We start from the raw sequence: 9,755 nt of genomic DNA on the forward strand, positions 1-9,755 counted from the left end.
CAATTACCTGGAATTGCACCCAATCCTGCGGATTGTTGTGGTAGCCCTGGGGTAGTGATAGCCCTAACGGTCGACGTATTCCACCTCGTTCGGATCGGTGTTTGTAGGACCGTAGTCAGACCTTCGTAGCCACCTTCTCATCTCTTTCTGTGGTTAGTGCTCTGATGTCCCGAAATAAATAATCTTTGAAGTAATTCTTGATTCTTAGATCAGCTAGAGAACAGGAAACTTCCTCTCTTTCCACCAAAAATAATTATATAGTTATCCTTGGGCGATCTTGAATCTTAATTAGTACACTCACGTTCCCTGTGGAAAATCGATACTCTGGAATACTCCCGGGTGAAAGCTACATCGGTATCAGTGCGCTTGCGGATTTTTCTATTTGCGTTTAAAATAGCCAACAAGCTTTCTGGCGCCGTTGTCGGGGAACGGTAGCTGTGCTAGTTTCGAACCAAGTCGCCCGTATATCCTTTTCCTTTTTTTACCACATTCACCTTACCATTTTCACCACACCACAAGGATTTCACTCTAAACATTAATGAGCATGAAATTTATTTCATAGCCACTTCTTTTACTCCATGCTCATATGCAACATCTTCCCAATCTTTTGGTCTCTCCAACATCACCACATTCGAGATCTCCAACCCCCTCATCCTTTCTATTTATAAAAACTTTAAAAGGGCGGTTGTTGATGCATATGTCTATATTAAATATTGCAGATCTCGTTGAGTTGATCTTGATATAGGTCAGCGTTGGAGGGGAAACCACTTCACTAACATAAATTGATGGTTTCCCAAGGACAAGCTTAGTGTCCTAAAATAAGCACTGATCAGATCATAACATGAGCTTTTAATTATTTGCAACATTACCTTGTGTATTGAGCATATAAGGATAATTGTAAAAAAATTCCTTCGGGTATTCTTGTCACTAACCTTTCCAGGATTGGAGCAAGAAGATCAGATGAATGACAAGCACAAGGTATGTCCAACCAATCATCATACAACATTGAATTAAATTCATCCAACTTGATTTTTGCAAAATTCAAGCTTGGGGGAGTACTTTACATTAAAAACATCCTTTGCCATGTTGCTATGTTGGTTGTCCCTACCTTTGAGACATGCTCAATTTGTTAAATACTAATCACACTACTTCATCTCCACTTGAGTAGATCTCTATAAATGCTCTCATGCTACCTTTATTTGCTTTAGTATATGTCTAGGTTTGGAGTAGTTTCCTTTATCTCTTAATTAAGCATGGTGCTTAGTTTAGGGCTGATGATCTTACTTCCAAAGGATTTTAAATTAAGCATAGTGCTTAGGCTAAAATGCCCTCCTAAATCAAATTAGACATGGTGTCTAGGTTGATTTTTGAGCCGATAGTATGCTATAGTAGATTTTGGATATTTTGTTGGACTAACCCCTGCAGGAAAACTTTCAATATCGACCTGGGAAGTCCTGAGATAAACTCACATTGGAGACAAAAGAGTGAGACACATGAAGTTTAACAATTTACACAAGGAAGACATAGCTCACAAGAGATGATCCATGGAGGGTACCACAAACACGTTGCATAACCCCTAAGAAAGGAAATCTTACACAAGGTGATACTGTACCATCATTCTTCAAGTAAGGTAACATCTTAAGGTACTTGACTATCACTTTTTATAAGCTTCTCCTTAGTTCTGGCATTCACATGGATAAAAGAGACAAACATGTATGATTTACAACACTAGATTAACCAACCCAATCGATTCAATATGTTTAGTCCTTCCACCTTTATGATCCCACACTCCTAATCATATGAGCTAAAATGTTGCACACGCAATCTTTGGAAGATATATATAAAAAACATAAGTATAGATAGATTATCTTTCCATTAGGTTGAGCGATTTGATCTGACAAATGTTTTAAATGTTACACTCATGATCTTATTATCCATCAACTTTGTCTTGCTCACTATGCTTAAGGTTAGAGAAGAACAAATACACTTTTGGTTCTGTTGGTGTTTCCCACCAACAGGGCCCATGCACTTGATCTCTGCCTTGTCTCTATGAGCAGGTACACTTCGAGGAAAATATTAAGGAGTTTTACAACTCCTAGACTCCACCAAGTGAAGAACCTAGATCTACGAGCATAAACACATTGGAGATACTGGACACTCAGGCAATCACTGCCCTAAGATGCTTGAGGACGTAACTACGAGAGTAACCCTGTTGTGGAAGTAATTACTGACCTTCTGTCGGTCAAGAGAGGCGATCCAGGACGCCCCGTCATCCCGATCTCCATCGGCATGGTGGACTTCCTAGAAGCACTCTCCGACTTTGGCTCCAGCGTCAACATTATGCCCAGGGTACGCTATGAAAAATTCTTTACATATCCTTTATTAGAAACAACCATGTGTTTGCAGCTTGCAGATCAGACGCTAAGTTTCCCAAAGGGAATATTGAAGAACCTCTACGTCCGAGTTGGTACCTTATACGCTCCAGTAGACTTCGTGGTGTAGAGACCGGTTCTGATGAGAGGGCACCCGTCATCCTAGGGAGGCCATTCCTCAACACCTCGGGAGCTTTCATCAACGCTAGTGCTGCCAAGATTAGTTTTTACATCAAGGGGAGGAAGGAGACGTTTTCCTTCAAGAACAAGACTACACAAGTCTTAGAGCAATCCTGACATGAACCAAAGAAGAGGACCAACAGGAGGAACAGGAACAAGCTATGTGGACTGAGTCAGCAAAGATGGTCACTGTAGTTCAAGGAGGACAAGATCGTCGACTTAAATCACCGTTCCTGACCAAAAAGGACGACTCAGGTATCCCAAGCATCCAGTGCTCCATGAATGGATACAACTTCCAGAAGACTCTTTGCGACACCGGGTCAAGCGTCAACATAATGGCCGTAGTCACCTATCAGCTCCTGTTTGGAACCATGACCCTAAAATCAACATACATTCAGCTCCAGATGGCAGATCATACATTCCGAAAGGTTGAAGGTTATTGACATGGGAGAAGACAAGTACGATCCACCCATCATCCTTGGGAGACCGTTTCTCAGCATCGTTAAAGCAATCATCTACATTGGAACCGGAGAAGTCCACATGCACTTCCCCTCTGAGAAGGTACACCCCTATTTTACTGACCTTAACTATACAGTTGCAGGTCAGGACAAGAAGAAGACGATGCAACCGCAACCAGAGGAGGCAAATCATCAAGGACGGATGGGCAGACTACGAAGGAGATGTGGTAAGGTCTGAAGACATACAACTTGAACAGAACTGTCTTGAGGAGACCGTAGCACCGAGTCAGGTGTGTAGAGAGAAAATAGTTATACGTGAAGAGCAGGCGCCGCCGGAACCACCGACTACGCCATCCAGCGAATCCCAGGACGACTGAGAAAATGGAGAGTCCCGTTCGGAGGACTTAAAAACACCGAACGCCTTGCCAAGAGGTAAACTTGGTAGTTATCCTTTTCCTTTCAATTATTTTAAAATAGTTTGCTTAGTTAATAAGGTTCATATCATCTTGAAAAGAAAATAAAAATGTTAAAAATGTTAAGCCCCATGTGAGTATGCTCATGGCCTAAAACCCATAAGTACATTCACTGTGGTGGCATAAAAATGAAATAAATATATTCCTGTCCTATAAAAATAACATTATAAAAATAAATTTATGATCCTACTAAAGAGAGTAACATTTATTGAGGAAGCTCAACATGATAAAGGTTAGATATTTATGCTAACACTTAACTAGTTCCGCAAAGCTTTGTTGTCTATTTGAGCTCCACAGAATTCAAGGATCAAAGAAGACTAGCAGACGGAGGACATCCTAATCGCTGTCAGGGTGCTGCCGACATTCAAATACACCTCCGCCACCTGCTAGCTACATCAGAAGAAATTACGTTAAGATCCAGCTTGGGGGAGAGCACCCCCATTCATCCAGCTAAGTGTTTCTACTTACGTTTATACTTTACTCTAATAATAAAATGATGCACAATCATAAAAACTCAAATAAAGATTTTATGTTGTTTGCTTAGTTTGCTGAATAAATAAATAAATAAAGTTTGCTATGAACCCTCATGATAAACTCTCGCATGGAAATGATGAATAGTTGCTCTGCCATGACTAGTTCTCAAAATTGAATTCTCTCTCAAGTTTAGGCTTGATTGTTATGAATTAAGATTTGCTCTAAACCTGAACTTGTGGGGAGAGTACTTGATCTAAAGTCTAAGTCGTTAACGGATATGATATGGGAAGGTTGAGCTGCTGTTTATCTGTTCCTAGAGATGCTAGAATTCTGGAGAATTTTATCTTTGAAAATCTTTAAAATATCACATGATGAGTTCCTGTATGATGAGAGTTTAAAATCCTACCACAGCCATATATACATGCTTATTAGACTATGAACCATTCATTTACTTTTTACTGCTTATGAGCATTGAGTGTGGTCAAGCTGTGTAGACCCTTAGGATCTTGTCATGTGGTTAAATCAAGATTCACTTGCACGTTCACTCACACATGCTGCTTCTACTCTGGAAGTACGCATCCACATATATCCACTCATTTCCATATCCAGAACCACCCAAAAATATTCTACTCCTAATCCGGAAGAGAATAGCCAAAAACATTCTCCTATTTCAGTTTTCCCCTGTGAAATAAATGCTCAAGTTATTTTGGTTACTACCACTTGCTACATTATTTAAAGAGGTGAGTGCTCTAGAAAAAAGAAGATACGAGGAAATAAAAAGGGGCAAGTGCCCGGAACCTCAAAAGAAAATAAAAAGTGAGACGAGAGGTAAAAATGGACAAGTGTCCGATAGTAGAATTAGGGGTACAAGATACCCACTTGAGAGAAAAGAAAAAGAAAATATAGAGCATCTCATTCTCCTCAAAAAGTTTCAAAAGAGCAAGAAAGGTATGTATTCCCTCAAAAGAGCACCAGTAGAATTAGACTTTCACCATTGTTAATCACCATACACCATTCATTCGCCACACATGCACATCTTGATTTGACTTATTGACTTGTTCTTATGGATCCATGGTTTGACTATGCAATAAATGTATTGTAAGTATGTATTAGCTGTGTGGACGCCGTTTTTCGACGCGTATCCGAGATCGGTAGGATGTGAATCGGCAAGACAGGGTAATAGTCATTATCTACAGGAAAGTTGCCGATGGAGGTGGTTGCCGATGGGGAATCTGCCGATGGCGTGAAGGAAGATTCGAAGATGGCTGGTTGGTCCGCGGCGGTGTTTCAGTTCGTTACGGGAGGATGGTTTTATGTTTTCCTTAGTTATTTAAATCGTTTTGTGTACGGATTCTGTTTAATTTGGAATTCGAATTCTAGTCGTGTCTGGTTGTAGCTCTTTGAGCAGGGTATAAATATAGACCCTAGAACCTTGTAAAAATCAATCAATCAATCAAATACTAGTTTTTACTCATATTCCAGCAATCTACTTTTCGACGACTTCGTCATACTTTTTCCTTTTCATTACGAGTTCTTAGGAATTCGTCGACTTAAGCTCGGTGCGTTCTCGAGTTCCGCGTGAATACCTCTTGTGCGTGGCATCCGGGCGCATCGCTGTTGTCAGGACCAAAGTATTCGAGTTATCACCTTTGCCGATAGTAAGGTCAAATCGACTGGCACGCCTTAACGTTTAAATCGGGTATTAGCCCTTTGTGTTTGCAGATCAGATTTTGCATCAACACATCTTTTGGCACGCCCGGTGGGACCAGATTCAAGATCAAGATCAACATGTCGACTTCTGAATTTGATCAGGAGAACGTCATCCCCGTGACGGAAGCCAATCTCAAGGATGAGCAGAAGCAAGCTTTTGCTAAAGCCATGGAAGACTACAAGCAGCAATGCCTGAGGTCCTTCAGCATGAACAGGAGCGGCGAAGTGATCCAGAAGGATGCGCTGCCGACGCCTCGGCAGGTTACTTTTGAAGCCAATCCTGGTAAACTTCAAGAGATGGTCGATAGTGCTATCAACCGTGCCCTGATTAACCAAGCTGGTGTGCTGTCCAATACGGTTTTCAATGCCGTGGCTAGAACTTTCAAGGAAGGAGAACTGCCACCAGATTATGTGGGCCCCTCTCATCATCAGCCAGGATCACCGGTGGTCACAGCTCCATCGACTGCTACAGCCACTGTGGAAACACAGACTGCCGTTCCTCCAAGCACGTTGGGAGTCACTAATACACAATCTACGCCGATGACGACTAATCCACCAACCTCAGATGGGCAGATCAAGCTTGCTACAGATCTGTTGGCATCGGCAATGTCAGGACAGGTTCCTCCTCCTAACTGGTGGGGTTTTGGTATGCCCCCAGAATTCACGTTGAAGACACCTGGCACATCTCAGGCAGCTGATATGAGAGGCAAGGCTCCCATGACATCGGCACCTCCGAGTATGCCGATGAATCAGAGTCCCCAGTATACTACAACAACTACTGCAAGACCTTACACTGGGAATTCTCAGGCTCCAACGTTCCAGATGCCTAATGCATCGGCAGATTCAATGCTGATGCAACAGAGATTTGTGACTCAGCCAGGGTATGTCAATTCAATGATCATGCCCAATTACCAGTCATCGGCAGGTCCTATGCCGATGAACGCTAACAGTGGATGGCCTGAGCAGTCAATCTTTCCACAAATGTCTCAACAGAATCATCAAGCTACAGGATTTCGGCAAGGCCAAATCTACCCTGGATTCCAGAACCAAGGGGCAGCCAATCAGCTGATGAATCACGGCCAACAGATCGCTGGTCCGCAATTTGGTGGTCAACATCTGGGTGGTCAACAGCTCGTTGGTCAGCAGATGGGTGGCCAGATGATTAATCCCATGTTCCATGCAGATCGTGCACCGCACAGACACGTGGAAGCTTACCAGCAGGTGCCAGATCCGCAACCACCTCATCGGTAGGATGCCGATGCTTATTGGGTCGATAAGATTGCTGAAGTAATGAGGGACCAATTTGGGATAAAACCCAAAGTCAACACTTACTCTTATCGGACACCGTATCCTCCTGCATATGATTTAATCCCGCTTCCAAATCGGTATAAGGTACCGGATTTTACTAAGTTTTCTGGGCAGGATGTTACGTCAACCATGGAGCACATCAACAGGTTCATCATCCAGTGCGGAGAAGCTGCTTTTAGGGACGAGTTAAGGGTTCACTTATTCTCGTCATCATTATCTGGATCGGCTTTTACCTGGTTTATATCATTACCTCCCAACTCAGTGGTTACTTGGGCCGATCTAGAGAAGCAATTCCACAAATATTTCTTTTCTGGTGTCCATGAGAGGAAGATCACCGATTTGGTCAAATTGAGGTAATGCAGTGATGAATCGGTTGAAAGTTTTGTGCAAAGGATACGGGAGGTCAAGAACAAATGCTATAGCCTGGTTCTGGATGATCGGCAATTAGCCGATTTGGCTTTCCAAGGTTTATTGCCGCACATAAGGGACAAGTATGCGTCTCAGGAGTTTGAAAGCTTAAGTCATTTGGTGTAGAGAATTTCTGATCAAGATATCAAGCCTTTCGAGCCCAAGAGAGCATAGAATAAAAAGGTATCATTTGTGGATGAAGCTGCAAGCTCGGACTCTAATGAAGAACCAGTCATCGACTTGGCAGAATGGGTAAAAAATAAAAAGCCGATGTCTTGTCCTTTTGGACATAAAGAGCCAGAGAAGTTCACGTTTGATATCACTAAGGCTGATAGGATATTTGACTTTCTACTTCAAGAGAGTCAAATCAAATTGTCACCCAATCATGTGATCCCGTCGGTTGAGGAATTGAAAAGGATGAAATATTGTAAGTGGCACAATGCAACTTCTCACGACACCAATGAGTGCAAAGTTTTTAGGCAACAACTGCAATCGGCTATAGAATCTGGGAGGATTAAATTTGACAGCTCCAAAGCCCAGAAGCTGATGAAGATTGATCAACATCCTTTCCCAACAAACATGCTGGATGCTAAGGGAAAGGCCAAGGTCTTAACATCGAAAGCAGCTGAAAGAAGTGCATCGGTGGATCCTCAACATCAGATCACTACTGCCGATGCGAAAGGAAAAGGGCTGATCCAGGAGGGATCTAACTCAGGGAAGCCTCCCCGGTCTGGTATTGTGATAACTCACAGAAGGCCTCGGGAGACTTGACAGCAACGTGAGGATCGGTACCGGCGCCAGCAAGAGGATTATCGTTAGGAGGAGGAAAGACGCCGGCAGGAATGAAATCAACATAGGGATCACTGGAATTGTCCATTCTTCATCCATTGCTGGGAAGAGAATATTAAACTTCCAACTTTCAGAGATTGTCCTGAGTGCAACGGTTATGATCGGTATGACAAATCCGATCGGCGCTATCACGATGGTGATCGGCGATTTGATGGGCCGATTAGGGGGAGAGCGTCCGTTCATGATCGGCTGCGGGGTAGGCTCAGTGTGCACGACAGGCTTGGCGATCGTGTTCAGTATTTTCCCAGGAACCAGGAGGAACTCGAAGAGATGGCTATTGCGCGGGTTCCCGATGAATTCATTTTCTGTCGGGATGCCAATACTTATCGGATGGAGTCAAGAGAATATCATCGCCCATCGGTAAGGCAGCATCAACTCCCTCCATGGTGTCCAGAAGGGTTGACCAGGACACAAAAGAGAAGGCTGCAGCACGAAAGGCGAGAAGAGCTAAGCAAGGGCGAGAATTCTGGGCAGTCTGGGGATCAGCAACAATCAGATTCCAAGGGGAGAGGTCCATCGGCGGATGTCAACATGGTATTTATGTTGCCGATGGAGTTCCTTGCGCCGTCCAGTAATGATGAGTTAGAGTTCTCCGACCAAATAGCTCAGTTGGCTCCGGATCCAATGACAGCTATCTTCGAGAAGCCTGCCGATGATGAAAGGCAACATCTTAAGGCTTTGTTTGTCAAGGGAAGAGTGGATGGTCAGCCGATGACTAAGATTCTGATTGATAGTGGAGCTGCTATTAACATCATGCCTTATACAGTATATCGAAAGCTTGGGAAAGGAGATCGGGATTTGACCAAGACTGATATGATGTTAAAGGACTTTGAGGAGAACGTGTCTCCGGTCAAGGGGGCAATATGTGTTGAATTGACCATCGGCAGCAAAACCTTGCCGATAACCTTCTTCGTAATCAGTGGAAAAGGTGCATATAACTTACTGTTAGGAAGAGATTGGATTCATGCCAATTGTTGCATCCCGTCTACAATGCACCAGTGCTTGGTCCAGTGGGTAGGTGACAAGATTAAAATTGTCCCAGGAGACTCTTCATATGTTATTGCATCGGCAGAAGCAGACACCTATGAAAGGACTAGGTGTATTTCAGGAGAAGCTTAGGAAAAGGATTTTCTCAAAGTTGCCGATTATGAAATTCCACCGATCTAAGCAGTCGGTTCTGATGAAGGTTTTTAATGGATAGGTTCGCCGATGATGGAAAGTTAGGCTAGGGGTTCACATCGGCCGATGATTTGGTAGAAGTAGATATAGGTAGTGGTGATAAGCCTAGGCCTACTTTTATTAGTGCTAAGTTGAATTCTGAGTGTAAGCAACAGTTAACTGATTTGTTAAAGGAATATAAAGATTGCTTCGCTTGGGATTATACTGAGATGCCTGGTTTAGACCGATCGATTGTTGAACATCGGTTGCCTATCAAGTCTGGATTTCGACCACATCAGCAGCCAGCTCGCCGATGTAATCCTAATATTCTTCCAGACATCAAGGCCGAAATAACTAAACTTATT

The sequence above is a fragment of the Sorghum bicolor genome, chromosome 9 (assembly GCF_000003195.3).
Source record: "Sorghum bicolor cultivar BTx623 chromosome 9, Sorghum_bicolor_NCBIv3, whole genome shotgun sequence".
NCBI lineage: Eukaryota > Viridiplantae > Streptophyta > Magnoliopsida > Poales > Poaceae > Sorghum > Sorghum bicolor.